The sequence below is a fragment of the Corvus hawaiiensis genome, chromosome 26 (genome assembly GCF_020740725.1).
Source record: "Corvus hawaiiensis isolate bCorHaw1 chromosome 26, bCorHaw1.pri.cur, whole genome shotgun sequence".
Classification (NCBI taxonomy): domain Eukaryota; kingdom Metazoa; phylum Chordata; class Aves; order Passeriformes; family Corvidae; genus Corvus; species Corvus hawaiiensis.
In genome coordinates, this window is record NC_063238.1 from 5,320,376 (window position 1) to 5,347,867 (window position 27,492).

General features: G+C 38.2%; 1 protein-coding gene and 1 long non-coding RNA gene across 2 annotated transcripts in view; one reads left to right on the forward strand and one right to left on the reverse strand.

Moving 5' to 3' along the window:
• The window catches only part of XKR4 (XK related 4), a 219,015-nt gene that overhangs the window by 185,332 nt on the left and 6,191 nt on the right, over window positions 1-27,492 (forward strand). The window lies entirely within an intron of this gene.
• LOC125317075 lies at window positions 21,821-27,185 on the reverse strand. Its single transcript, XR_007199936.1, has 3 exons — window positions 27,000-27,185; window positions 22,882-22,989; window positions 21,821-21,958 (listed from the first exon to the last, which is right to left on the reverse strand). It is a non-coding gene; the product is annotated as an uncharacterized LOC125317075 (long non-coding RNA).

Genomic DNA, 27,492 nt, shown 5'->3' on the forward strand with positions numbered 1-27,492 from the left:
CCTCACACCCTTTTCTTGGCATTTTTCCTACCTTTATGTTTTCTACTGCTAGGACTTTTGGGGCCACACAGATCCCCTTGAAACTAATGCTGTGCATGAACAAACTGTTCAAATTTTCAACCAGATCATCTTGCCAAACCACCAACTGCAAAGCTGCACAGGGGTTGCTGCTGGCACAAGAGAGGGCAGGAGTAAAAACAATGGAGTAGGCACCTAGGAGTGCAGTGGATAAGAAGAGAGGTGAGCGAGAAGATCTTATCCCTATTTTCCAGTAGGAGAGACTTGCACTCTCCACCCAAAAAACTTGGTTTAGTAGGAAAGCTGTTAGTTAAATTAGAGGTTTGCTTGGAGAAGGTCAATGTAAAAGTATTGTGAGAGTATATGAATGGGCCTGAATGCATGAAACCAAATGCTTGCATGTTAGAAATGGTTTAGCCAACTTTACTGTTATTAGGAAAAACAAAAATAAGGAATTCAGTTTTCAGCAGCTCCTCTTTACAAGGTCAGGACAGTAACTTGTTTTGTACTTCTGATATATAGAGAAGGCAAAGGAGATGCTGAGATAAAGTCAAATCATTGCATGTATTACATTTTTTTCCTCTGGTCTTTTCATCTACATACAAAAAAAAATGGTTTTCAATGTAAAACATAAATAATTTACAGTGTGAGCTATTCGTTAACAACAAAAAAGGAAGCTTTGAGAGGTGAAGTCAATCAGCAGTTGAGTTAAAAATACATATTTTTATGCTCTTTAAAGACTAGTCCTAGGTCTGATCTGAACAGGATTCTGTCTTTATTTTAGTCCTATTGGGTAATGGTTTATTTTCACTGAGCTTAGCAGTGTAAAATCTGAATCCAAACACTTTTCTGTGTTCCTTTCTTACTTTGTTCCCATTTTGAGTGACCTGAATCAGCTAGAGAATAGAATAATGCAGAGAGTTAAGCATAATAACTCTAAAATGACCAATTTTCAGTGTAGTCTCAGCTTCTGAATCACTGCAAGACCTCATGCTCATTCCCTAACCTCCTCCCTACCTTGTTTGCACCTGAGATAAAATTAAGACAGCAAATTTCGTTATCCGAACCTGCACAGCACACTCACCTCAGTAGCGACTGAGCAACTGAACATACTTCACAGAGGCTCAGCAAGGATTACTTATTTCGCACAGCAGTTGGAAGATTAAAATTATTTGTTGAGTTGTAAGGCACAGTGTAGCCACTCGGTCAGTTCACCAAAACAAAAACAACCTGGAACCCAGCCCTGTTGCCCTTGGCACAGCAGAGTCCCAGTGCTTGCTGTCCTCACTGCACAGACCCACCTCAGCCTCATCTGGCTGTAAGCACCAGTCTCTTCAAAGTTCCTAAGCCCAGGAGGTTTTGTAATTCAGCTTTTTCTTCAGTCTTTCCAGCTGGCTCAACCAGGATTCAGGCTGTTAGGGATTGGTCCTTAAGCACCTTCCTTGTCTGATTTCGTACCTCTCTGAGGCCACGAGCAAGGGATCCATCTTGGCACTGGGAATGGCACTGCAGCATCACAGGGACTGTGGGTGAAGTTATGGGTATAATGTGAGTTACACTTTCCAAGCAGTTTCCAAGAGACTTAATTTCCTTCTCTGAAAGGATGCTGCCCTACTTAGCCTGGCCACTTTTCATCTTACGTCTACACAGCAGCCCCTAACGTTTTCAATAATAACGTGAGTTTTGCAGTCTGTTGTTGTCTGTCAGCTGAGGTAGTGGCTGACTGAAACGATTGTCCAGCAGCTTATTCAAACTGAAATTATTTACTGTTTTGGATACAGAGCAAATGGAGGGACTCTACTTAAACCATGGTCCTTACAAGCTTCTACATCCAGGCAAACCTCTCTTCCTTGTGTTTGGAGTAGTCATAATCCACAAAAATATCTTTACCTGCTTCATTTTAGAAATGTTCTCTTCCTATATTTGCTTTTTATCCAGAGTAAGTATCTGCAGCTTTTTCTTCTTACCTCTGTTTTACATTAAAAGAAGGTGATTCCAGCTAAATAAAATGAATATGCCATTTTCATCAAGCACAAAGTCTAAAATCCAGGATTCCTAATTCCTAAGTCACCAATGTTTACAGGACCTAGAATACCTCTAAAGTTGGTTCCTTCATGGCTATTTAACGTATTTCTATATTGGAAGAATAACAGAACTGATGGTTATCTGGGCTATGCTGTGGGGGTTTCTTTTCCTTAGATAGCTCTCTCACTCTGCTTTAGTTTTACTGACAATGAAAATCCATATTCACTAAGTTTAAAAATTCAGATCCAAAGTGTCTCTCTTCCTGTCCACTCTAATTTTTCATCTCATGTTAAATGTGAGCTTGCTATTTCTTTTGAAGATCCTTATCTCTGAGAGGCTTTTGTAGCCTTGGATATTTGTGAGTATTAATAAGCTCCCTGTTCATTCTTAAAGATGGCATTTTTAAGAGTAGCGCAGGACAGGACAGGAAAGGAAAGACAAGACATATGTCAAAAGACATAAGAAGGCCACCAGTAACATTCCTAATGTTTTATCAGGTAAAAGTAATAATAAAATAAGAATTTCTCAGGCTGTTGAGAGTATCAAGAAATCAACATTTGCAATGTATTTAGATGTCCACATGACTGTTACCTTGAAATAAGTGTAAATGACATAGTCTTACAGTAGTAACTTGGCAGAAATTAATTCCTCATTCAAGATTTTATCAGCAACTCTTAATATCTGTAGTGACCATTATGTGGCTGCAAACTACTGAGTCTGTCTACAAAGAGCCTGGCTGATCAGAGTATTATCAGCACGATCAAAGAATCTCTTAGAAATGAGTCTGACATTCCTTTCAAAAATGCCCTAGAGACATTGAATGTTACCTTTGAATGATGTAACTTTCATTTAGCAATTCCAAGCATTCCATCTGGTGTGTAAATCCTCTCTAACAGCTGCAATAGCAGTGATGAGTCAATCCATGACATGGTTATCTCATGCACACTCAACAGGTGCGTTTGAACTGTTCCATATCCATGCAGAACCTAAGTAGTGCACTGCATAACTGTGCTTACATCAGCAGGGGCTGAGAAAATCATGGCAACTTCTTTTACCTTTCCAGAGCAAAGAAAAGGGTTTCCTTTGCAATGGCGTTGCTAACCCACAGTGGGCAAAGTACAGAGGAATGAGGGGAAGGAGAACGAGTCAGTTCTCACATATGAGCGTGGACAAATGGCTCATCTCTAGGGCCTTCTTACTGGGCTCAGGTGCAACACCCATCTGTACCTACTTAACACCTGACACAATCTTTACAGAGAACCTTGCTATTACAGGGGATTTCTGGTGATGGAAGAATGGATGGATGGAGGCCCCAAGGCTTACATCAGCTGCTCAGTTCATTGCCCCAGTATTGCAGTGGCCTGCAGAAAACTGGGCCAGGCTCTGAACACAAGAGAAGACAGTGTTGTCCTGTCTTCTGTTTCTGGCAAATGAAAAATGGTTTATTGCCACATATACTAATCAGGTATTCATCATGCTTATGCACCAAAATCTTGCTGTGTGTCCACTGTGTCCCAAATTACTTCCATAAATCTACTATATTTTTAACTGGGATTTTAGAGGAGTCTGAAGTAATTTGTTTGAAATTGCGCTGAATTACTTCTAACCAAGTAATTCTAGCAAAACCTTTTAATATCTATGGAGAAATACCATGCTTACATTTCAACTGCTTTTTCTACTAAACTTTGATAAGTTAGGAAAAGTTCTTTTGAACTCTCTATACAGACTCATATTTCAGCTTAATTGAAATACTTGGATAAAAGTGAGACCAAATCTTTAGCACTGAGGCATTCAACTAGAATATCTAAATTTTCATAGCACTTCTAAATTACTTCTAGATCTGACCTAGTCTGGCTCTACTTAGCTAATAAAATCTTCAAGGCAAGTATGAGAAAGATCTAATCTCTAGTAGGCTGTAAATAAATCACTGTAAATAAAATTCATTTACAGTTATGATGTCAGCTTACACTGGCAAATACAAGTAATATTATTAATATTTATATTTCATATTTAATTGTAGTATATAAGTATTCTTACATAAGGGCCAAAGATCCTGAAAGACTTTGCAGTAAAAACATATCAGTCTAAAAGTTATTAACTTGTTTTGATTTAGACTTGGATCAATAATATCCATGTTGTGCATCTCACTAGGAAGTATGTTGTAGGTCATCTTGCAGCTGTACCTAGTTTTCTACAGTGCTGCCTAGCAAATCTGTATTATTTAGCTCAGGTTGTAGTATGGTGGTTTTTTTGGTTTTTTTAGCTGTAGAGTTGCTCAGTTTAAATTCTCAAGGTTTTGGCCAGCATGGATATCCTTTTGGCAACATCAAAATACTTCAGCTATGTAAAACTTTAGTGATAGGTACTAAATGAAACTTTGCCACTTTAAAACAGACAGCTTACACTTTCTTCAGAAACTATACCCAACATAAGAATGTAAACAGGACTCATGCACAAATCCAACAGAAAACCCTTAGGTAAATTCTTTCTAGTTCTGCTCACTGAAAAACAAAATGAGTTTTCAGACTCTAGGGTCTCTCTCTGATATACCTTACCACAGATATGCCTGTCAACTAATGAAAGATGGCTGTTAGTTTAAGAACACTTTTTTCCACACCCTGATGGCTGTCTGATAGCCAGGATCTAAATCAAACAGAGCTTTGTGCCTTGGGCTGTGCCTCTGTAAACCTTACTGTTTAATTAAGCAACAGTATCAGAGATCATCCACATCATATAAACATTGTATTACTTCTTTTAAATATTTACCTGGTACACAAAGAACACTTGGGAGTTTTTGAATCAAAGAAACATCAGAATTAGAAATTCAACAGCTGTTATGAGAAAAAATACTTATCTCATGCTTACTTACTCTTTGCATTTAACTCTTCTTATCTAAAAGGCCATTTGGCTGTTAAAATTTGCTAAGACTACAAGATTCTGTTAATCCAGACTAGAGAAAAATAATACAATTTGCCACTACAGTACTGTTTTTCCCATTAATATATATTTGATGCTTGTAGATGGGACAACCCCAGAATGAATATCAGCTTCAATTTCCATTTAGTATTCCCAATGAATAATGTTTACAATCCAGATACACTATAATGCTTCTCCTACCAAGCCAAATGTTGTATTTTGGGCAACAAGAGGCAGAATTTTCCCTGAGATGATGCTTTTTTCATGCACTTTAATTAATTCAGAAAATCCCAAGTTCACTGGCCACGAAGCAGCACTACAAGTTTATGTGTTTATTGAAGTCATATTCTTGGCGAATTACTACAATGGCAATTGGGAACAGTTTTTCTGTTGCTGTTGCTTCAGTAGCAGACAGTGTGATGTTATCTTGAACATTTCTGCAACTCGTTACTGCCTTTTATTCTTCCTCATAGACTTGCAGATGAATAGTCAGAGAAACTCTCATATTGCATTGGCAGTTTCCCACATCAACAATGGTTTGTTTTGCTGCTCGAAAATGGACTTAGGAGGCTGGTCCCAGTGGTCATTAGCTGGGCTTTCCTCATTTAGTTATTTTGTAGATAAAATATCTCAGATCTATACTATCCTCAAAAGATACCAATCTGATCAGAATGTGAATGAGGAAAAGAAGTTGTATGACTTATTCACCCATTCCTGACAGCAGAAGGGCCAAGTTACAAACACTGATTCTTCTAGAGCTGTGAGAAGCTGTGAACTCTTGCTGTGAAAGGCAGTGCAGGTCTGACAGGATGGGTGATATGGTCCTTACATTGTTCTTGTTTTGTCCTCTGGCAGGACCTAATCAATACCTGTGGGTAATTGCTCTCCCCTCGTGAGGTCTTTTTAGTATGGAATACAAGTAGATGCGGTGTGCTCACAGCTGTGTGGTGATCTGTAGGAGACGTGCATAAATCCATCCCGACTGAAAGGTGACAAATGGAGGGAAGCTCACAGAGAAAGCAAGGGATCTTACTGATATTAGCAAACAGGCATGGCATGATTTATATATAAAAGTACATAGTAGCCTCTTTCTGCTTTGGCTGCCTATAATCAGCTGCATTTTCTTGTGCTCTCAGGGCATTTAAGTTCAGTGTCTAATCTCAGATTGTCATTGCAGAGTTCAGTCTCTCACCGCACAGCAGACACAGATACCAAAATAACCCAGGAAGCAAAACTTCTCCGTGTTCTCCCTTTCAAGTAACATGCCAAAACAACAGCTGTTATCACTTCTAAGTTGAGTAATTTGATGCAACCCATTTCTTACTGTTGCAGCTGGTGTTGCTGAAGTACTGCAACTCCATTGGTACAAGTTCATGCATTTGGAAAAATGCTCTTCATGATGAACTTCTCAGCTTTGGACTGCATCTACTATGTGATTAAGGCCTGTGTTGTCTTATAAACTCTCTGGAAAGCTCATCTTTGCATAAGTTTCTTATAGAGGGATCTAGGCATAGTGACTAGGATTTTAATTAATTTATTTGTCACAGCATTTATTGTTGGCTGGGGTAGACACTAGATTGATTGTGAAATTGAATGACAAGAAAATACCCTGACCATGGGACAGAAACTTATTTGTGCTAAGAACCTAAATAATGCAATAATTAATAATTCTTTGCAGCAAAGCAATGAATCGTGTGTTGATTTTTGATAGAAGCGTGTTCTATCAACCAGCTGAAAGATGTATTATGACCCTTGAATGAGAGTTGGCTTGGCTACCAATTACTAGCAAACAGGGAAGCAGAAAAACTAGACTTTATACAAGATATCTTCAGTGAAATTATGTTGAAATGGGTCAGGATTTGTCTGCTAAAAAAATCTAAAGCTCCATTAGTGCAAAGCCTCCTATTGCCACTCTTGGTCACCATAGAGAAGGAGAAAGCTTCCACTATGTCATCTATTACATCATTCAGGCAGTGCAAGTAGATCAAAAACATGCCATTTCCTCCATTGAAGATATTTCTTTATAAGATGAAAATTGATGTGCTGAGCAAGGGGCTGCCATAACTAAGGTGAGCATTGTGATCTATACAAATAGCAAACCTTTCAAACTCCATGCAATGGAGTTGTATTGTTTCCAATAACACAGATTTTTCCAGGTGGAGGGTTCCTTCTTTTTTTTTCCCTAAGTTGCAGACAAGGCTTACTGAGTTAAGGTGTTTCCTTAGCATTCATTGCGATGTGCTGTATCAGTACAAGACACTGAATATATTTTTTCTGTATATATTTTCAAATGATAGTGTATATTACAGTGTACATGGCTCTCACTGCAGAATGTCCCTTGTGCAGAAGTTCTGCAAAAGCCACAAGCTGACCATCCTTGCCAAGAAAACAGTGACAGTTTCAGTCCCTAGGACATAAACATACATAGCCCCTTCATTAATCAGTGGTGAAATTTCCTACACAACCCACAGAAATACTTGCATGGAGCAGCTAAAGGGAAAGTAAAACTTGTTGCATGGACCCTCAAGCCAAAGTACCTGTCACTAATACTTGCCAAAGCTAATTGGAACTGCTGGTTCAGAATACAATACCATAACTGCTCTAGGGCCAACACTTTAAAAAAATTGCCTAATTGCCAAAATTGAATCTAGAACAATTGTCCAGGTAAGCAGCATTCGGGGACTTTGCGGGCAGTAGGTCCTGTACACATCCTGTTGATTTCCCCATCAATTCAAAATAATCACTCCTCTTATAAGGAGACATCAGTTCTCCATTCTTATTCTCTGGAGGAAACCAGGAAAGGTAATCTAGTAATGAAAGAAGTTGAGGTAAGCAGGTTTAACAGCTTCTTTTTGCTTTCTATGCAAGCCCATTGCAAAGGTACATGTTGAAATTATGTGGGGTTTTTAACTATTTTCTTAACTCCTTTTATTCTTCCTATAAACGACATCAGCCTCAAACTTCTTTGGTTTATAAACAGAGACACTGAGTGACTGATATATTGAAAGCTTCCATTTTATCATGTTATTTCCTGTGTCTATAAGAAATACATGTAGATCTTCTGACTTCAGTCAACCTGGTTCTCTTCCAGTTTCTTCCCTCTTCAACAGGATGTGTCTGACATATTGGTGTGTGCTGTGATAATTGTACAGTCTCAGAAACTGAGACTAAAGTAAGAAAAATCTCACATAAAAGTTCTGCTGCTTCTGCCAGAAGCTCAGTTCAGATGAGGTGGAAGGTAATTTGGTTTTGTTTGAGGCTGGTATTTTGTCCTCCAGAGTCTCAGTTTAGTTATATCTAAAGTTCCTAATTCCTATAGTTATGGAGTAAGTTTAAACAACTCCAGATGAAGAAGGTGATGTGTGCCTGTGTTTGCAGAAATTCTGAATAAATGGCATTGCGTATCATGAAATATCTTCTTTGTGTCAATGTGTTGTCAGGTTTTTAGCGGCAGTTATTGAACTGAGATCACTCTATTAACTTTTTCACTGTTCTTTACACTGTATAAAAATGAAGATTGGCAAATAAATAGAAAATATTGTACAGGCAGATATTTTGGGTTGGTCTCATCCTTGGGAGTTTCCTGAAAAGCTGTGTCATTTTCTCCCTCATCTTTCTGACAGGAACAGCCCACTATGCTGCAGGAAAAACCTAACTTTGGCTTTTGTCCACCAGGGATGAGTCAATCATATGGTGCCTGATTCAGCTCTGCGGTTTCTTTGTCCTAGTGGCAGCTCCTCTTCTCTGGAGAACAAAAGTAGATGCATTATTACATTGAAGACAACACATATGGGTCGTGTTTTCAGCCTTTTCTGAAATCTGACAGCTCACAAGATGTATATGAAATAGGAACTTGCGAGTGCAATGAGAAGTAACCAGTGGTTCGCAGTTTCATTTGGTGCACTGTCTGATGACTAGGAAGGGAATTTAGCAGATGGTACATTAAGAATGAATAAACAGATGTGGTTTACATATAGGGTATATTTAAGGTGTGAGCATGTTCTGGGTGGTAAATGTTAGACAAGTCCAAAGCAAAGCTGAGAGCAGTCATGAAAGAGAAAGAGCATTGAAGGCAACAGAAACAAAACTCACATTTGGGAAAAGAGAAGAGTACAGCTGTCCTATTTGTGTACCTTTCCCTAGGTGACTGATCTGGGCCATTGCCAGAGGCTTCTTGCATCTTTGCATCTTGCATATGAGATTTCTTGCATCTTTGCCGGAGCCTGTGTGGCAACTCTATCTCCTTAACCTTTCTTCATTGCTATTTATGTTTTTCTTTTGCTATTTTAATTATAAAAAATAATGACCCGTTACCACTGTTCTTTGCAGGCAATCACTTTAAAAAGATTTGAAAAAATTGGGAATTATCACAAGATGTTTTCCGTGTCTTTTGAATCAGCCTATTAAGTATCAGAGCTTTTCTTATACTCCCCTTAACCAAGCAAAAATCCACATGTGGGTGGATTGTGGGGACAGGACAATTCTACCTGGTATAAATAAGGATATGTAAACAATGGCATACAACTTGTCTTTAATTCACTGGACATTACTAAAGTGGTGTATTTTTATCTTGGACTACATGTGACTGGTGTAAGTTATGCCTTATCTACTGGGTGAGGGGTTTTTTTTCATTTCATTCTTATCTCTTTGTGTCCATGGAATATGCCTTCTGAAATATCAGAGCTGTGCATGTATTTGAAGACTTATTGATGGGCTTGAGGGAAAAAGCATGATGCTTTCTGTAAAACATTCGTGACCACAGAATCATCTGTTCTTCTTAGCAAGAGAACATAGAGCCCTGTAGAAAAGGAAGGACCTGAGACATGGGAAAATGGATTAATCTTGTGACTTCTCCTGGGGGTCATTATGTTGGTTGGGACAGTTGGAGTTTCATAGGAATTAAGGTCCAACTGTCTGTACATCCCCAGCCATTAAATTTTACCTAGATATCTTTTACCAAGGATAAAGACTTGGATTTCATTTCTAAAAATACCTAGCCTGGCTACATGTAGAGAATGAGATGAACTAATGGTTCATCAGTACCCAAACACTAAAAAAAAATGCTTAAACAAGCCACATTTCTTAAAGGAGTCTCTCAGTTTTTAATTTATAAAATGAGAATAGAAACATAATAATACTTTACAAGGATGTTTGAGGCCCAGTCATAAATGCTGAGGGAACTTTAATTGAGAGAGTTGCTTGATAGTGTAGGCTCTATTAGCTGGAAGAGGAGTGCATACAAAACTGAATTTACTGACACTCAGCTCATATTTGCTGAGGAGACTGTCTCAGAACAGATGAGTGTGAGACATGTTTATTTTAAGTCTGCACAAAATTAGACCTTGGAAATCTTTTTGAGAATTTTTGCATGCTTGTCTAGAGTGACTAGGTGCCTTGCCTTTTTTAGCTAATACTGTATTTAAAACATATTTATAATAAATGTACTTGCATGCTATCTAATATAAATAATTGATTACTTAGAATAAATATTCATTATCTCAGGCATAAAACTCACAGAGGACTAAGTCAGTTGTGAGCCTGTCCCAGGTCTTAATATCCATATCATTGACCTTCCTACAGTACCCTGCAGATTTTCCATCCTACCATTTTAAGATGTAAATTTTCATCCAAATAAGCAACTGTCTGCTTTCCTGACGTACCCACAGCTCTTCCTCTTGTGCTGTGTTCAGCCAGTTGATATCCACAAGATGTCAGAGCATATCAAGAGTGAGGAGGGTTAACCTTTCAAAACTGTTTACTTCCATATGTGACCATATTTTGCAGCACTGCAGTATTGTGGCACAACCTCTAAGTATAGCCTTTAGATGTGTTTCTAGGAACACTGGCTTATAAATAAATACAGTTGACAGTCTGTTGATCACAAGCCTATATTTACCACAGAGAAGCTGACATGATGTCGTGAAGGATTTGACAATTAACCTTGAAAATTCCGAACGTGTCTTCAACATCTATTGAAATTTTTCTGATTAAAACCAAAATTTTTAAAGTAAGAAATTTATGGCACAGGGTTCCTTTGGATTACAGAAGATAATCACAAATTCGAAAGGGGCAAAAATAATTTCCCCTCCATCAGAGTGACAGATAGGATTTTTTAATGTTTCTGGACTTGCTATTTGATGTTTCAGCTGGGTAAACATCAGTGAAGCAGTTTGCTATACTGCTGCTTCTTCTGAGCATTTGTATTAAGTTAACTCAGAAGAAAAGTTGGCCATGTCTACTTTCCCTCCCAGAAGGTCATTCTAATGGTGCTTTAGCCTTATCTCGGATTTTTCATTGAGTTCTATTGTTTAAGTAGGAGCTTCAGCACAGAAGAAAAGCAAGTTCATGGGTGCATGACTGACTGAAGGAATAAAAAATGATACAGGGGCATCTTAGCTGGATAGAGCCGTGGAAACAGCATAGGAAGCTTTTAACAGTTAGCAGAAGAATACTACCACTGAAAACATAGTTCAAGTCTTGGGGAAACTAATTTTCCCAGACAGGCAGTGAACATGTTCTCAGCAAGGGACTGGGTCAATGTGCCCTCAGGTTACATTTCCAAAACTGTAATTGAAATGGAACTGGCACTAAGGATTCAACATAAGGGTTTATTTTGAGCTGTAGTAGGAGTCTTATAGCAAACTTAACATCAATGTTATTTTTAGATGTGGAGATCTTGGCCCATAGGATTTCATCTGAAGTGCTTTAACATCTAAGTCCCATTGACATCAGGGGGTTAAACACTTAATTACTGCTGAAGCTTAAGTTACTTTTGAAACTGGAAACAGGAAATTTCATAAATTTCTTATGATGGATTTAACATGACTCAAATTCTATTGAGTTATGCATTGTCTTTGCACTTCATTGTGCCATGGGTCAACAAACAAGAAGTTTTACCCCTAAAGTGAAATACTGGCAAGTACAGCTAGCACAAGAGAGAATTAAAAAGCAGCTCTTTATGTTTCTTAGCAGTACTCTTTTCCTTCTGTGTGACTATGTGCCTCTACTGAAAACCACTTCTGGTGAGCCTTATTTTTCCAGAAAGACTCACAGGTGTTTTCTGGTTGCTTAAAATGCATTAAAACTTTGCTCAACTTTCCTTCCTCCCTCTCTCCTTTACGGTCTTCTCTCACAAACATGTACCTTAGGTGGTTTTCTGAGGCTTTGATGCTTTGCAACTGAGGAAAGAGCCTTGCATTGCTTGGCAGGCTGACCTATTTCACAAACACAGGCAATTACTCCCACCACAGAGCAGCCCTTAATTCACAGCCAGGGACTGTAGAAGAGCCTTCTGGTGTGCAATGATCCCCTGATGCCCTGGAAGACAAGTAGCTGTTCCCTCCTGTGCAAAGACTGTGGCCTTGGGAAAGGCGACGTGGCTCCACTCCTCCAAAGCTCGTCAGCAGAATCAATAATCCTTTAAAACTGTCAGTGGCAAAGGCAAGTGACAGCCACCTTCCAGCTTCTTTAATTTATACCACGATAATGTGTTGGCAAACTCCCTCAATCCATTCTCCTACTCTGAAAGCTGAGGACCTACATTTCCTATGGCAAATATATGTGATTATGCAAGTGTCTGTCTTCAAAAGTGCAAGGGGTTCTTTCATTAATTTCATCCCAGGAAACCAAAACTGAGCAAACTAATTATATTAGCAATGTCAATTATTTAATTAATTGACAATTTAGCCAAGGTATGCAGTGCTTGCCTTTCAAGATGTAAAGGCGTCCTGTGCTGTGGATGCCTGCTGCATCGAGCCCACCTGGACTGGCATCCCATTTTTCCTCAGTTCTGTTATCATGCATGCCTTATAAAGTCATTTATTATACAAATTGACTACTTCAATTCCTTTTCCTGGATGGTGTTTGCATTTTTAAAATGCAGTGTGGAGTGTTTGCTCATTAGTCACTATTCTTTAGCTGTCACTCAAAATGGCTGCATGACTTGATTCCCTTCTGGTTAAAAAAAAAAAAACAGAGAAGCTGCCACTCAAGTTTACCAAACAGTCCAACAATAGAGAAACTGCAAGCCCAGAATATTCTCCAGTTTCTGTAATTATACACTGAGCAGAGTAATAGAATAATTTGCACTCATTACATGAGTTTAAGTGTTCACATTATTAACTTCTATTTTGAGGACATTATTATCATGCAATAATAATACAGATCAGGTTGGTGATACCTGGTATACAATAACTTTTGTAGAGTTAGAGAAATTTGTTAATATCCTGCTCGCAAACATGCCAGTAAAACTGCTGTTTGAGTTTTAAAGATGCAATAGAAATTTCTAAAGACAAGTGGCCGATCTTGAATATTTCCGAAAATAACTGATTTAAGCAAATATCCTTATTTAGACAGTGCTGCTATTAAATTGCTATTTAAACAGCAGAGTATATACCCTGTATATACTCAGAGGTTCCAGATATAGCTATGCTGGAATGTGCCATTGGCCAAAAATAATAAATTCAAGTTGCAGTGTTTGATTGAATAATTGTACTGAGTATATAAGATGTTTTTAAAAGGCTCATAGGGGTTTAGTGAACCAAATTCTGCTAATGACCCATAGAATTTATGCTCATAAATACCCAGTCCTCAAGTCTGTTTCAAATCAGGAAAGCCATTGGAATTTTATGCCTCTGCAAAACTGATCTAAGAAGAATTAGTTCACCTAACAGTTACTGCCAGTGAATTAGCATGAAACCCATTAGAAATTTTTGTGCACAAATGCAAAGTCTTGAACAAACCTATCACCACAGTGATAATCTTGTGAATGGTATCTAAGGCTGGAAAAACTCCAGGAAAATGTCTCTCTTACTCACCCAAAGGCATGCCAGTGTTTGCAGCAGGCATTCTCAGCATACTTGAAAGACAGTGTTTAAACACCGTCTTGGGTGAGCACAGGCACAAGGCTTCGCCTCCAGTTGTAAGAAGATAAACTAAGCACTTCTTGATCTAGAATGCAGAAAGCTGCTGAGTTGGTAAGATAGCTTGATTTATATAGCTCTTGAGAAATGGCAGTTGTGATAATTCTGAATGGTCGTTGCTAGCCAGTGCTTGAAAGAGTGAAATAAATACCTGTCACTGCCCACAACTGTAAAAAGTCTAACTTGAAAACACTCTCTCCCTCATGCTTGGACCTATTTTCAAAGCCCAGTTGCTTCTGGCAGATTAAGTGGAACCCAACTGGCTTCCTAAACATACAAATTGTTTATCTTTTTGGTAAACTGATCGCTCAGGAAAGAAGTTTCTGAAGATCCAGCTTGATGCTGATGAGCCAATGTCTGCAGTGCAGACACAGATTGTACTGCTGGCTCTGGGCAGTGGTGCTTGGGTCCACTGATAAGCACAGCATTGAGGCAGGCAGGTAATTCAGTGTTTGAAAGTTTAGCCAAGGAGCCTGCTGCAAAGTGGTACTCAGGTGGAATTGAAGCCATGCTCTTTGTGGCTGGGACAATAGACTCTGCTTTAAAACTCCTGGGTTCCTATTCTTGAAAGGGCTTTGTATGTTGGTATTTCAGGCAAATCATTCAGTTCCTTTTTCTCTGGTTCATGCATCAGGAAAATGGATATCACGCTGACATTCTTCATCAGCTATTTTAAGAATAATGGAATGACTACAGAGAGTACTAAAATATTTTGAGAAAAGGTGTTAGATCTGCAAAGAATTGTTAAATGTCCCATTCATGGGAATACGTACATTCTGGGAGCTAGCATTGCTCCTCTTGAAGAGCTTAGAGGAGTACAATGGAGCTGTAACAGGAAATTTTGTCACCTTTTCAGCATGGATAAAGGAGAGGGAATCTTATACTGGGGACAGAAATAATGTCTTTTGCTAACTGAATATTGTCAGACACCATTTTTTGTACAAACATCACTTGCATTTCCCAGAAGCCCCTGAGATACTCAGTTTATGAACTCTTTGCACTGAGAATAGGCTGTGTTGAGATCATGCCTATGACTTTATCTATTTTAATGTTAAATTATGGATTTATGGATCTAGGTACTCTGTGAATAGCATAAATTATTTTAATGCAGACAGAAACATGGTGTGACAGCAAGTAATTACAAATATATTCCTGCAGTCTACGGAACTTTACCTGATTACCTGACTATTGTATTCAGAGTTTCCTCACCTCATTACAAGAAAGAGAGGTAATAAAAATGTATAGAGGCACAGGGCAGGAGTTATTCTGATGACATAATTTGCCAAATAAAAGTGCTAGTCAGAACAGAAGAAAGTGAATTGAAATGCCCTAGGTAATGAAGGCTGCTTTGGAAAGACTAGGAAGCAGTGAATACCCTTGCTGACTTGATAGTTACTCACAAAAGGAGACCTTTGTCCTCAATATGACATGTTGTACTAGAATATGAAACAGGTAACATGGATAAAACTTTCTTTAAAATTAAGAATATTAGCTTCTTATGAAATTTGTTACTGTAGCACGATCTTTTAACAATTTTTTTTTTTTTTTAAATAACCATAGTTGTTCAACGGGATTTTAAAAAACCCTGGCTGTTTAAGGAAAGCAGATGAGCTGGCTTGAGGGGAAAGCCTGAAGAACAACAAAGAGGTACAACCTGTGTGTGACTACACACAGGCTGGAAACCAGAGCAGGGAGTTGCTGGGACAGGATGCTGCTGCATGAGAGGGCAGCTGTCTGGTTTTATGGTGGACCACAACACATTCCTGAACCAGAAAGCTCTGATCTCAGTGCTCCAGTCATCAAGAGGTTTTATCTAAATGCAGATGCCTGAGCACCTTGTCCCAGTGCTGGGATGGGTACAGGGATAAGGAGATACCAGATGAGATGGACACCGAAGGGAGGAGGAGGGCTAAGAGTTTGGAGCACCTCTACAGAAAACAAATATATTATCTGAGAAACCTGCGGGAAAGCAAGAAGTATAAGGAGCATTGGGAAAAAAGCAGTTTGAAAACCTTGCAGATGAGGTGACAAAGAGAACAGGAAGGTGTCTCAGAGAATTCGGGAGGGAAGTGATGCTGAATCTTTTTAGGGTCAGAAGCAGTAGAAGGAAAATATGCAGAACTGAAATGGACAAGACGTTTAAGCTATGGGTTATGGTGGTTATTTTGTGAGAGGAGAAGGAAGTGTTGAGTGTCTCAGAAAGATAAATTAAATCACACTCTTTCCCCTTGATAGACATTGCTTTTCCAAAACAGACTAAGGAAAACATCTAAACAACTTTGTAATCATATGCTGTTCTAAACATAATCAAAACAAAATCTCTCAGTCTCCTGCTTCCCAAATCAGGTTAAGATTTGAAAAAACCTAATAATTTAAGTATGCTAGGTTATTGCAAGAGTGTTGCATTTATTCTTATGTAGTATCAATGCCCATAATATGTTTCAAAACAGTCAGTAATAGAAATAGAAAAATCTCAAATTCATTATGGTATAACCACATCAGAAGTGCTAAGAGTTCAAATTAAATACTAGGAGACCAAATATAATTTATCTTGGTATCCTAACATTAAAACTTGTAGAGACATAGAGACAATCTATATGCATACTGAATGGATTTGTGATTAATGTGAAATATTTTTTCTGACCAGTGCCAGAGTGTTTGGGGAAAGGTATTTTGTATGTGCTCTAGTAAGAACCACAATTGTTAAAAAAAAAAAAAAAAAGAAAAGAATTTTCCTAACCTATTTACTTTATCTCTCTGTGGAAGATCATTTACTCAAATAGATCATGGCACTTTTTTTTCTTTAACTGGGAATCTGAACTCTTTGAAGTGTATTTTCATATTACCTTTCAAATCTCAAAATGGGATATTAGTTTGTCATGGTGTTGGTTTTGATTCTTTGTTTGGCAGTGTGTTTATGTCATGGCTCAGAGGGCTTTCTATGAGCTCTGTTTTCTAATGAACAGCCGTGTTTATAATTGACTGAGAGGGGCGAGTTATCTAAGTGTAGTTGTAGCAGACATAAGCTATTTTTCTGCAGGCTGAATGAAGAGTCATTCACAGTTGCACATCCAAACAACTACCAAAGCTGGAGGGAAAGAACTTATCATCACCTTCCCCCAACTGAGGGCACACACACTATCCTGTTTCCTCTCCAAATCAGAATTAATAAGGTGGGCCGGAGTAAAGGTATTCTATTAGTCTGGTATATTCACCAGTAGGTTTAGAACTACTGCTTCTGGGCTTTTGTCAGTTGTTGCTACTGCTGCTGATGTTGAGAAAAGACTGGATTTTTATATGAACTTGTTTACTTAGGTAACTGTTATAGATTGAATGCTTTATTATTGTTATTCTCTTTGTTAAAATGTCCCACTGATGTGAATTGATAACTTCTTGATCATCAGTGTCATAAAAATGCCTTGCTAATCTGCTGTCACATTGTATCAAAAAAACAATAAATCAAATAAATATTGGGTATGCAGCTGACTGTCACTTCCCCCTTTGTGTCTGGAGAGAATCTGATTTACAGTCACACTGATGTAAAACTAATACTCATTTATCTGCACTTTGAGGTAGATGCTCAGCAGTCTTTAAAACATAATCTAAGTCTTTGAGTTCCATTTGCAGGGCCCTCTTTGTGTTCTGTGTCCAGCCTGAACTATATCATGTTCCAGCCTGGAGGACCCTGTATTGTATGTCTATAGACACTGAAACATTACATTTTAACAAAATATTGGAGAAGTAGATGAGTTCAAGAAAACGAGAGTGCCTAAATCTTTCTGTTCTTTACTTGAAGAAAAACTTTTTTCGAGCAGCAAAAATAATGAAGCCTCATTTCCTGCCTTAACCATTGCCCTGAAAATATATCTATTTTTTTCTCAGATCCCCTGGGTTCTCACATTGTACTGTTCACTCCCTGCTTTATTCCAAGTTCTCTCTCATGACTTTGGGTTTGGATGGCTAAGAGGCAATATCTGCTGGGATTAGCTCAAAGTTAGATCTATGTGAATTTGCCAGCTGCCAGGGACATATTTATTCACTTACTAATTGGTCCCTAGCTGTTGCAATAAAAATGCCTGAAGGCATAAAAATGCCTAAAATTCAGGCATAAAAATGAAATGCCTGAAGTCTGCTATACTTTAAGTGGGAACATTTCTTTGGGCCCTTCTCTAGATGCCATCTTCCCTGAACTTCACAGAAGTTAGTATCTTTGAGACATCTGTTTCTGTGTCAAATTCTGTTGAAATCAGTTGGTCATTCTTAACAATTGCCATGGAGCAGACTGATGTGCAGATGCATAAAGAAACAAATCTTAAAATTTTAAAAGAAAGTGTGCACAGAAATAAAAATTAGTATAGATTATCCTGACTTTTATTCAGCATAAAATATTAGGAATGTCAACTGTGTACTCAGGTAACAAAGAATTAGAAGTGAGATAGTAGAATTCTGCAACCTCTTTTTTTTTTATTGGATATCAGGACTTGTTACCCAGACCTGTTATCATTCACTGACAAGCTCAAAAGTTAGAATGATGATAGCCACTATAATGAATAATGTATAAACATATTTTTTAAGTTCATGTGACTTAAAATCACATGAGATCTTGAAGCAGGAAGGAGTAGAGCTAATACAAAGTGTGCTAAGATCTTTCATCCAGATGGATATGAAAATTCGGAAAGAATGACTGAGGGAGTGCTCAGGAGCACCTGCTGAATGCCTGTCCTTGCTCTCATCTTGTTTGATAGCCTTATGGATGATGACATGATCATTTGCCAGCTGGGTTTCCAGTGACTTGCATTTCCAGGCTTTCTGTGCAGAGATGTGAGGGTAGTTGATAGTGCTCAGGACAGCTACCATCACAGGCCAATCTGAGTGACTGGTCAAAATTATCGCAACTAACTAATTATGGTTTTATACAGGAAAGTGTATTTGACAATCAGAAACACAGACTATACCCACAGGATGGGAAATTCCCTGCCTTAAAAATTCAGAAGATGACGTTGCAGTCAGAAGAGAGAAGAGCTTTTTTGAGATCTCGGTGTCAGGTTGAGGCTTTGAACCATATATTGATCCATGGATGAAGAGAAAAAAAATATACAGTAGACATATTAAAAAGATCAAACCACTTTGAACACCACCAATAAGACCACTGTGCCCTGTTCTGTGACTCACACTTCCTGGAGGATGGAGCCACTGAAGGAAATTCAAAGGACAGGAAAAGGATGGTCCCAGAGGCCATCAATCAACCATTGGGATATAAGTCTTTGAGGAACTCGTAAGCCTAGAATATTGGGAAAAGGATGAAGAAGCAATTCAATCACTCTCTCTGGGTACTTACACGTTAAAAATAATTGCTTAATGACAGGACCCAGGGGAACTTTTTCAATCTTCTAAACAAGCAGCAGAAATGGAAATTAGATGCATTTAAACTTGCAGCAAGGTGAAAATTTTTGGCACGAGCCACAGATAAATATTGGAAAAGCTTTTCAGAGGAAATTTTGAGTCATTATTTTGCTTGGTATATTCAAATTGTGCCAGTTTATCTGTCTGTATGTAGTATATAACTCTAAATATACCATACATACAAACCATACGTATCACTTACCCACATATATTGTGTGTATATATTTCAACTGCATCAGACATGCATAGATATATAGCTGTAGAGCTTCCTTACTGATAATAAATAATTTTGCAACTAATATTTAAGACAAAGATGCAAATGAGACCTAAAATAATCCAAACATGGCATGAGCTGGAAGCAGAATTAATCTCCAGAATACGCTGAATATTCTTCAAAACAGTTTGTTAGACCTTGTTTCAATTTACGTTATCTGCACAGTAGGTGAAAATATGGATTTTCTTTTGAGATGGAGAACAGGTTAGTGATTGCTTTTCCACTAACAGAAAAATAACTCTATTTAATGAATTATTGTGAAAATAGGTTTGAACTTTTTCAAAATGAAAGAAACATAGCAAAGAGTTTGATCCAAAGGAAACTTCTTCCTGTACTAACATGATCTAACAGCTCCAGTTTTTCCTTTGCTAAGTGGTATTGCACAAATGCTAAATTGATTTCTTTTTCAGAGTGATGCTTATTGTGTTTTGTCCCAGAGCACCGTATCAGGCATTATCCTCAGCATATCTGCAGAGTTTAGAGAAGTTTAAAAGACAAACATAAAAAAATGCTATATACACAAAATATTTTTAGACTAATTGTGTCAAATAAGGTACTAACTTCAGACCAATTTTAATATGCAAGTGGGAGAAATATCAGTTCCTTAATGAGGGCTGAAATTTATCCCCTTTCAGAAAGCCAATATGAGCCTATGAACCACTGAAAGCCAATCCTAAAATCATGACTTAGGAGATTTAAGGGCCCCATGCTATCTTTGCGTGGAGTCAATTTTGTTGCCAGTGACCTGGTGCCATATTATGGATTTGTAATAAGAGTTAGTATAAGATATTTGGATTTTTTTTCATGCCAAAATGCATCTTGACTTCTAGTCTTGTCTGTGCTGGATGCTGGTCACAGCCAGTGCAATGCCTTTAAAAAAAAAAATCTCTGGTGTATTTGGAATATTGATTTATGCCTTCCTTTTCCAAATCCTCAGCAGACATTTCTAGAGCCAGTGTGATATTGCTCTTTGTAGTTCAAGGTACTCACCTTGTGGGCTGGGGTAAAGGCAGGGAGATACTTTACCAGTTACCACCACAGGCAAAACAAGCTCAACTTGTGGAAAATTAATTTAATTTATTGCCAGTGAAAACACATGTGGAGAGTGAGAAACATGGACAAATTAAAGCAAGATTTTCCCCTTATCCCCTTTTTACCAAATCAATTTCACTCCTTCATCCCTGACCCTTCTGCCTTCCCTTCCATGTGGCACAGGATGATGGGGAGTGGGGAGTTGCGGTCAGTCCACACCAGTTTCTCTCTCCTCCTTCTTTCTCCTCCCACTTTTCCTCTGCTTCAGCATGGGATCCCTCCTATAAGGTATAGTTCCTTCAAGATAAAACTGTCCAGTGTGGGCTCTCCAAAGGCCACAGTTTTCTTCAAGAAATATCCATGGGCTGAAGAGCGTAAATGTTCTCCATCGTGGTCCTTCACAGGCAGAGGGAAATTACCTGCCCCACCAAGATTCTCTCCCAGAATTGCCTGGAGAATCTCATCCCCTTTTTTCTTCTCTCACCTTAGTACTTACATTGCTGTTCTCTCATCCTTATTTTCCCCCCTCCTCCACCTGTTAGACATTTTTAAATGTCCCTTCTTAAATATGTTTTCCAGAGGCACCAATATACTGGCTTTTGGGCTCAGCTGTGTCCTGTGGTGGCTCACTTTGGAGCTGGCTGGAAACTGGCTGGAAACTGGCTGGAAACATCTGTGTCCCACATGGGACAGGCACTGACTTCTCCTCATGGAGGCCACCCCATGTGTCCCTATCCCAACTCCTAGGCACCTGACACCCAACTAGAAAACAGTTAGAAAACAATTAGAAAACAGTTTCATGGAGAATTGATTAGGAAACCAATACTGTCTCTAGCACCACCATGCTTTCACTTCAAGAGATTTATTTCCAAATTTTGTACCATTTCAGTTCTAGTTTTGTATTGTTGCTCTTACAGTTGTTAGTCCAAAGTTTTATTTTCTTTCCCTCTTTTGATGTGTGGGTTCAGTCCACACCCACAGCAGCACCAAGCCAGCCACTGAGGTCTGTCAGGCCCCGGCCCTGTGAGCTGAGAAGGATGGCATTCAGACTGTGGGGCAGGTGACACAGTGACTTTGCAAAAGAAACAAATGCTCATAATAATTTTCTCCCTATTCATGCATATGCATTCTCATAGACTAAGTACAATATATATATTTTTTTAATTGTGTATTCTTTAATAGAAGACCTAAATAATCTAAATGGCATTTGCTGTGTACATCTTTGGGGGGGGGGGTTTTATGTTAATATTTTTCCAAGGCATTTCCAATAAAAAAGTTCCAGTTGATCTTGTTAGATGCCATGGAGTGGAAATCTTTGTGGCTGGTTCCTCCAAATCAGTGAAGTACCAGGATAAAATCTGTCCAGAAGCTGTGTAAGCAAAAGCATATAAAAGCTCAGCAGAAGAGTACCAGTGAAATCACAGAAATGTGGATCAACAGAAAGGCATTTCCTCAAGAGTTAAGTTCTACCAGGATTTTTTACATGTCTAGTAAACTCCACCTTTTTGTCTCTCTCCTGCTGGGTGGCAGGGAGAAGGGCTGCTGCTGCTGCCATTGGTGTTATGGAAGGTGTCCATGCACACAGAGCACTGGGCAGAGCGGTGCAGGTGGAGCTGTCTCCCATAGATGGTGCCCTGTATTTAACTTAGTGTTTTGTTCTCACAATGTTTCTTAAGAGCTAATGGCAGGGGGTTTGTTCTGCTTGGGGCTGCTGCATCCTCCAAATAATCCCTTGATTTCTGTAAGCTACTTGCAGCAAGCTCAAGGCATTGAAAGCCCTGAAATGTAGAAATCATGGAAATGAGCCTGGAATCAGTGGGTATGTTTGTGCTGCACATACTTCACTGGAATAAAAGACACCAAATTAGCTGACAGACAGGGAGTCTAGCTGTGAAAGTACGGAATCTAAGTTTAGATTCCTAACAGGCAAAGTGATCTCATGCTGTCTTGCCAAGCCTGGCAGCACACAGACTGCATGACACACATGAGTTCCTGGCAGTTGTCACTGCCAGTGAAGGACTGGACTTGATTGGTAGCTAATAAGGACTCCTAACCTGAAAGTCTTAAGTATAACACATCTTCAGTATAACAAGAAACTAACGAATATTGGAAAAATATAATTGAAAGGGAAGAGATCACCCAGCATGTGAACTAGTAACTGGCCTTAGCTGGTGTATTCTGGCAGTACAACTTCCATTCAAGTATCTGAAAGAGCCAATTACTTCTACAGATAGAGGAGAAGGTAGTGGAGCTTTTGGTGTCTGTGAAGAAAGAGAGACCTCAATTACTTACTGTGGTCTTTTGAAAAACAGAAGAGAGCCAGCCTTCATGGTTCTTGTGGTCCTTGCATGCCAAGTTGCCTCTCTGTGTTGCTTTTATTCATCGTTTATAATACAAGTGCTGAAATATTAACAACAAAAACTGGCTTGGTTTGGATTTAGGGGCAAGGCAAAGGGAAACAGTGCTTGATTTTATCTTGAAGCAAAATTATGACCATCATCCAAGTATTTAAAACTATGACTGGGATTGATGCTCAGCAGAAGCTTCTCAACACTGTCTAACAGTTAGATTTGCTAAGGTGGATATGACCTTGAGTGCAGCAAGAGATAAATCATTAGGCAGGTGTCCTGTACACACCCTAAGAAACTGCTAAAGATACAATACAATAAGCCAGAATTTTGGCAGTTAACCTTGGTCATCTACAGAGAGTCCAAACCACTGCTGGTATAAAATTAGGAGTAGGTAAAATGAGTAAATTTGAAAGTAACACAATATGTAGAATATTTCTAGACTTTCAGGGGAATGGTAAGTTGTTGTGGAGAGCCAAATTAAAGAAGCAGCTGGAAAGTGTCTCACCAGAAGTGTCTGTTGAAAGCAGCTGAGAGGAATCATGGGAGAAATTATTCCTATATATGCTATCATGTTCTATGAGTATTGTGTAACACATAGAAGAAGTAATATCAGGCATAATCCTGACTTACATTTCAACAAGGAAGTGTTTCTGCCACCCATTATGCTGTATTATTCCACCTCTGTACGTAGTGGGAGAAAGTTAAGCTTAATGATGAAACCATCTATATTGCCTTAAAAATCCCCAGCTATGAATGAAGCCTGTGGCAAAAACTGGAAATGTGAGCTACTGGAGACTCATCCTCAGACACTGACACTCCAATGTTTGTGGGTAGCAAACAGTCTGAGTGTACAACCACAGGAGTGGAACATTTCAGTAGGGTCCCAGTCCAATCTAGAGACAATCAGATATAGTAGGACTCAAGGAAGAAGAAAAAAGTCCTTTTCTGACCTCAGGAAGTTTATTTCAGTTGAACAGAAAGCCTTTGGTCTTGATTTAGCATAGCTAATATATGACAAACTTGCTGACATGGGAAAGTAATAGGATTATTTTGGCAACATGTTTATGGGGAAATAACTCAGGTGAGGGCAAGAGCTTATATTGCCTTTTGAAAATAGGAACATATTAAAAAAAAAGTAAGATTTATCTTTAGGTTTCATCTCACAGTATTGGCCAAGGAATGAGACCCCTGAGCATGAAACACATACTGACAACCTGGACACATGGTCCTTGATATGACCAAAAGCTGCCCTTAAAGCATTCAAAGCCTCCTGTGTGCGAAATCACATATAGAAGGACAGCTTGTACACCATGACATACACTGCTGTCATACACTGTGTATGGGAACAAAAGAATTAGTGCAGAAACCCACAGACTATTGCAAAGCTGCCTGCAAGGCTGCCTCCACAGGAATCTTTAGCTTGTGCCTATACTTGCAGAGCAGCATGGCAAAAGCTATGTAAATATAGCAAGACATTTTCTGAAGCTGAAGAGATGCAAACATGATATGCTGTTTCCTAAAGGACTAAAATATGAACATTAGAGATCCTTGGCTTCGGTTCAGAGAAGCACCTGGAAGCTTGGATGCATGTAATGTCACTTCTCCAGCTGAGTAGGAAACTCACAAAATAGGCTTTCTTAAAATAATGTTTCAAAGTCTCACATCCCAGGCAATGTTGTCATGCCTAGATGTCCTGCTGCATTTGGTATTCCTGCTTTTAGGTGAATTTACTCCTGGAAGTGGTGAGATGAGTACAAGTTTAAAAGGAAGGATGAAGCAGAGACAGACACCTTGGCAGGAGTTTGATTTCTGAAATCAGGTTGAATGTCAAGGAGCACTTTCTCAGATTGGTTCATTCATTTGTAGGGTTTCCAGCTGACTTGAGCTGTTCTGTCCTTATGCTATATGGGATTTATGGACTGATATGATTAGAAAAAAGCCATTTATGGACTTAGATATGCCTTTAATCTTTCAAGTCCAAATCAGTTTTCTCACAAATGCCATTGAGGAGAATTTAATTTATTCTCATCTAGTTATTTGAGCTTGTTTGCTTCCTTGAAACAATATTACATTTGTAAATATATATATATATATATCTGTATATATTCTCTTTTCCTTCATATATGTTTGCTTTCACTTGTGAAAGCTATGTTTTTGGGCTTTTTATCTTGTCTTTAATGTGCTGTAGTTCATTGCAGTGTATTATGCCTTATATTTAAAGTATCTGTAGAGAAATGGCACAATCTATAAAATGCAAGTGCATATCATATATGGAGAAATTAATAATTTCACGGAAAGAAATTAAAATTATAATTCAATCAACACAATTCTGGTTTTTGTTTATCAGACAGAAAGTCTGGTAGATTTACTATCTTGAGAACATCTGAAACTCATCTGTAATTAAAAAGTTGTCTTTCCTTTATACAAATAATATAATTAAGTAATGCAAACCATACACAGAATAAAAGAGGTTAAATTGTATTTTTCTCTCCAAAGAGATTATAATTAGTTCCTGGCAGAATGTTGTCCTGATACAATGCACTGTTTTCTTGCTGTTTTGACTACTGTGGATGGGCTATGCTGCAAAGTGGGTATGTACACTCCCACTCTTTGCTATTTCAAGTATTTCAGGTGTCCACTTTAGAACCAGACAAAAGCATCTTTGCCTGATTCAAACTGTGATGTTTATCCTGTGCAAAGCCTGCATTTCTTTCCTCTTTGGGACAGAATTTTAGACATCAAGTCATATACCACAGAAAATGTTTAAAGGTTCATCTTTAGAAAAGAAAGAAACAAGAACATGCTTTCATGCTTCCTAAGGCCATTTTAGAGAATTCCTGCTTTCCTGTTCTTGTAACAGTCTGTAGTGGATGAGCATATAGTTGGTTGTGTACATATTCACTGGGAATGGCTATTTAGTCTTAATTTCCAAGATCAAGACCCTAAATACAAGTCTCATAATACAAGAGAGTCAAATACACCAGAAAGCTTCTGCAATACCCAAAAATTTTGCAGGGACTGCAGATGAGCAAGTGGGAAAGCTGGTTCTTGTTCTTCATGAACAGTGGCTCCACAGATCATGTCCAATCACTGTTCATTTCTGAGTGGCAAATAAGTCTTCCTGACTGCAGAAGTTAAACCACCTGCATTGCTAAAGTTTTTGTTTGATAGTAATAGAAATTTCTTTTAGTTCCTCTTTTGAAATAGGGATAAAGAGATTTATATGAACATATAGTCAGCAAATGCATCACCATATTCTAATTAATGAATTATCCATTCAGTGCTACAATAATTCACTTTATTTCTAACCATTCCCAGTGAATTATTTATATAGTGACATTTATTAGCAAGCTGCCATTTGCATCACTTTTACATCATTCTTATTATTATTAATTTACTTCCAATAATTCTTTAGTGCTTGCTCTCATCAATAAAGAAAAATGGATGGAGCCCATGAAGCATTTAACTTTATCTTAATTCTATATCCCTAACACCATTGCCAATAGCCAAGAGCAGATGCATAATATATTAACTGGCAATTCTTCCCTTTTGTGCCTCTCCTTGTCTCGTCTTTCTCTCCCGTATGCCAGTATCCCTGAGTTTGTTCTGTAAAAGCAGAGGATGATTCCCTATTAATGACTATTTAAATAACAGAATTACATAGCTATTGTGCTTGCTTCTTAATGTCCCAGACAATGACTATGAATTAATTAGCATTAGAACAGTGGAAATTTCTATGAATTTAACATTATATTCTGTATGTATAGTTGAATGATTTTACAGTTCCTGATGCAAAACTGATGGTATCTCTACAAACCTCTGGGGGAGTGTGTGAGGTCGTTAAAGTTAGACTTGCAAAGAAAATATATGGATTTCTCACTCACAGTATTTTTTCCTGTGCTGATAATGCTATTCTTGAGTTCTTGTTCAGAGTGGCTTGTTTGTATTGAAAGATTCTTTATCCTACTCATCTACCTTTCCCAACTTTTCCTTTCACGAGGGAAATGAACTGTGTTTTTTCAAGACTTAAAACATTCCTACAGGAAAACAAGAACTTACATTTTCAGCTCCCAGGGTTGTCATCAGAGATAATGGATACAGAAAGGCAGCCCAGTGTGAAAAAGCAAATATACAGGTCAGAAATGAAAACACCAATTTATACCATGTCTCTTTCCTGTCTTCATTGCTGATAGCTTATTTTCTCCATGAAGGAAGATTCCAGAAGTAACACTGGTGTTTTGTCAAGCAGGCATCTGCATGGGAAGAAAAGTTATGAAGTTTTATTTAAAATTCTCCCTGGAATCCTAAGTTTGCTCTATATTTCTGCTGATTATTTGTTATTATTTTATTTTTAAAGCAAAGGGGTTTTAAATTCATGGATTCATGGGGGCTCACAACATTATTAGCACCCTGCCAGACAGGGAGAAACATTGGCAAATAATCCCTCCTGAAAGCAATTAATCTCTCTGTACTACTTACTGAGAAAAATCTTAGTGTGTTAAGCCAAGTGAATTGTTTAAATAGATTTTATTTCCATAACTTAGATTTTTTT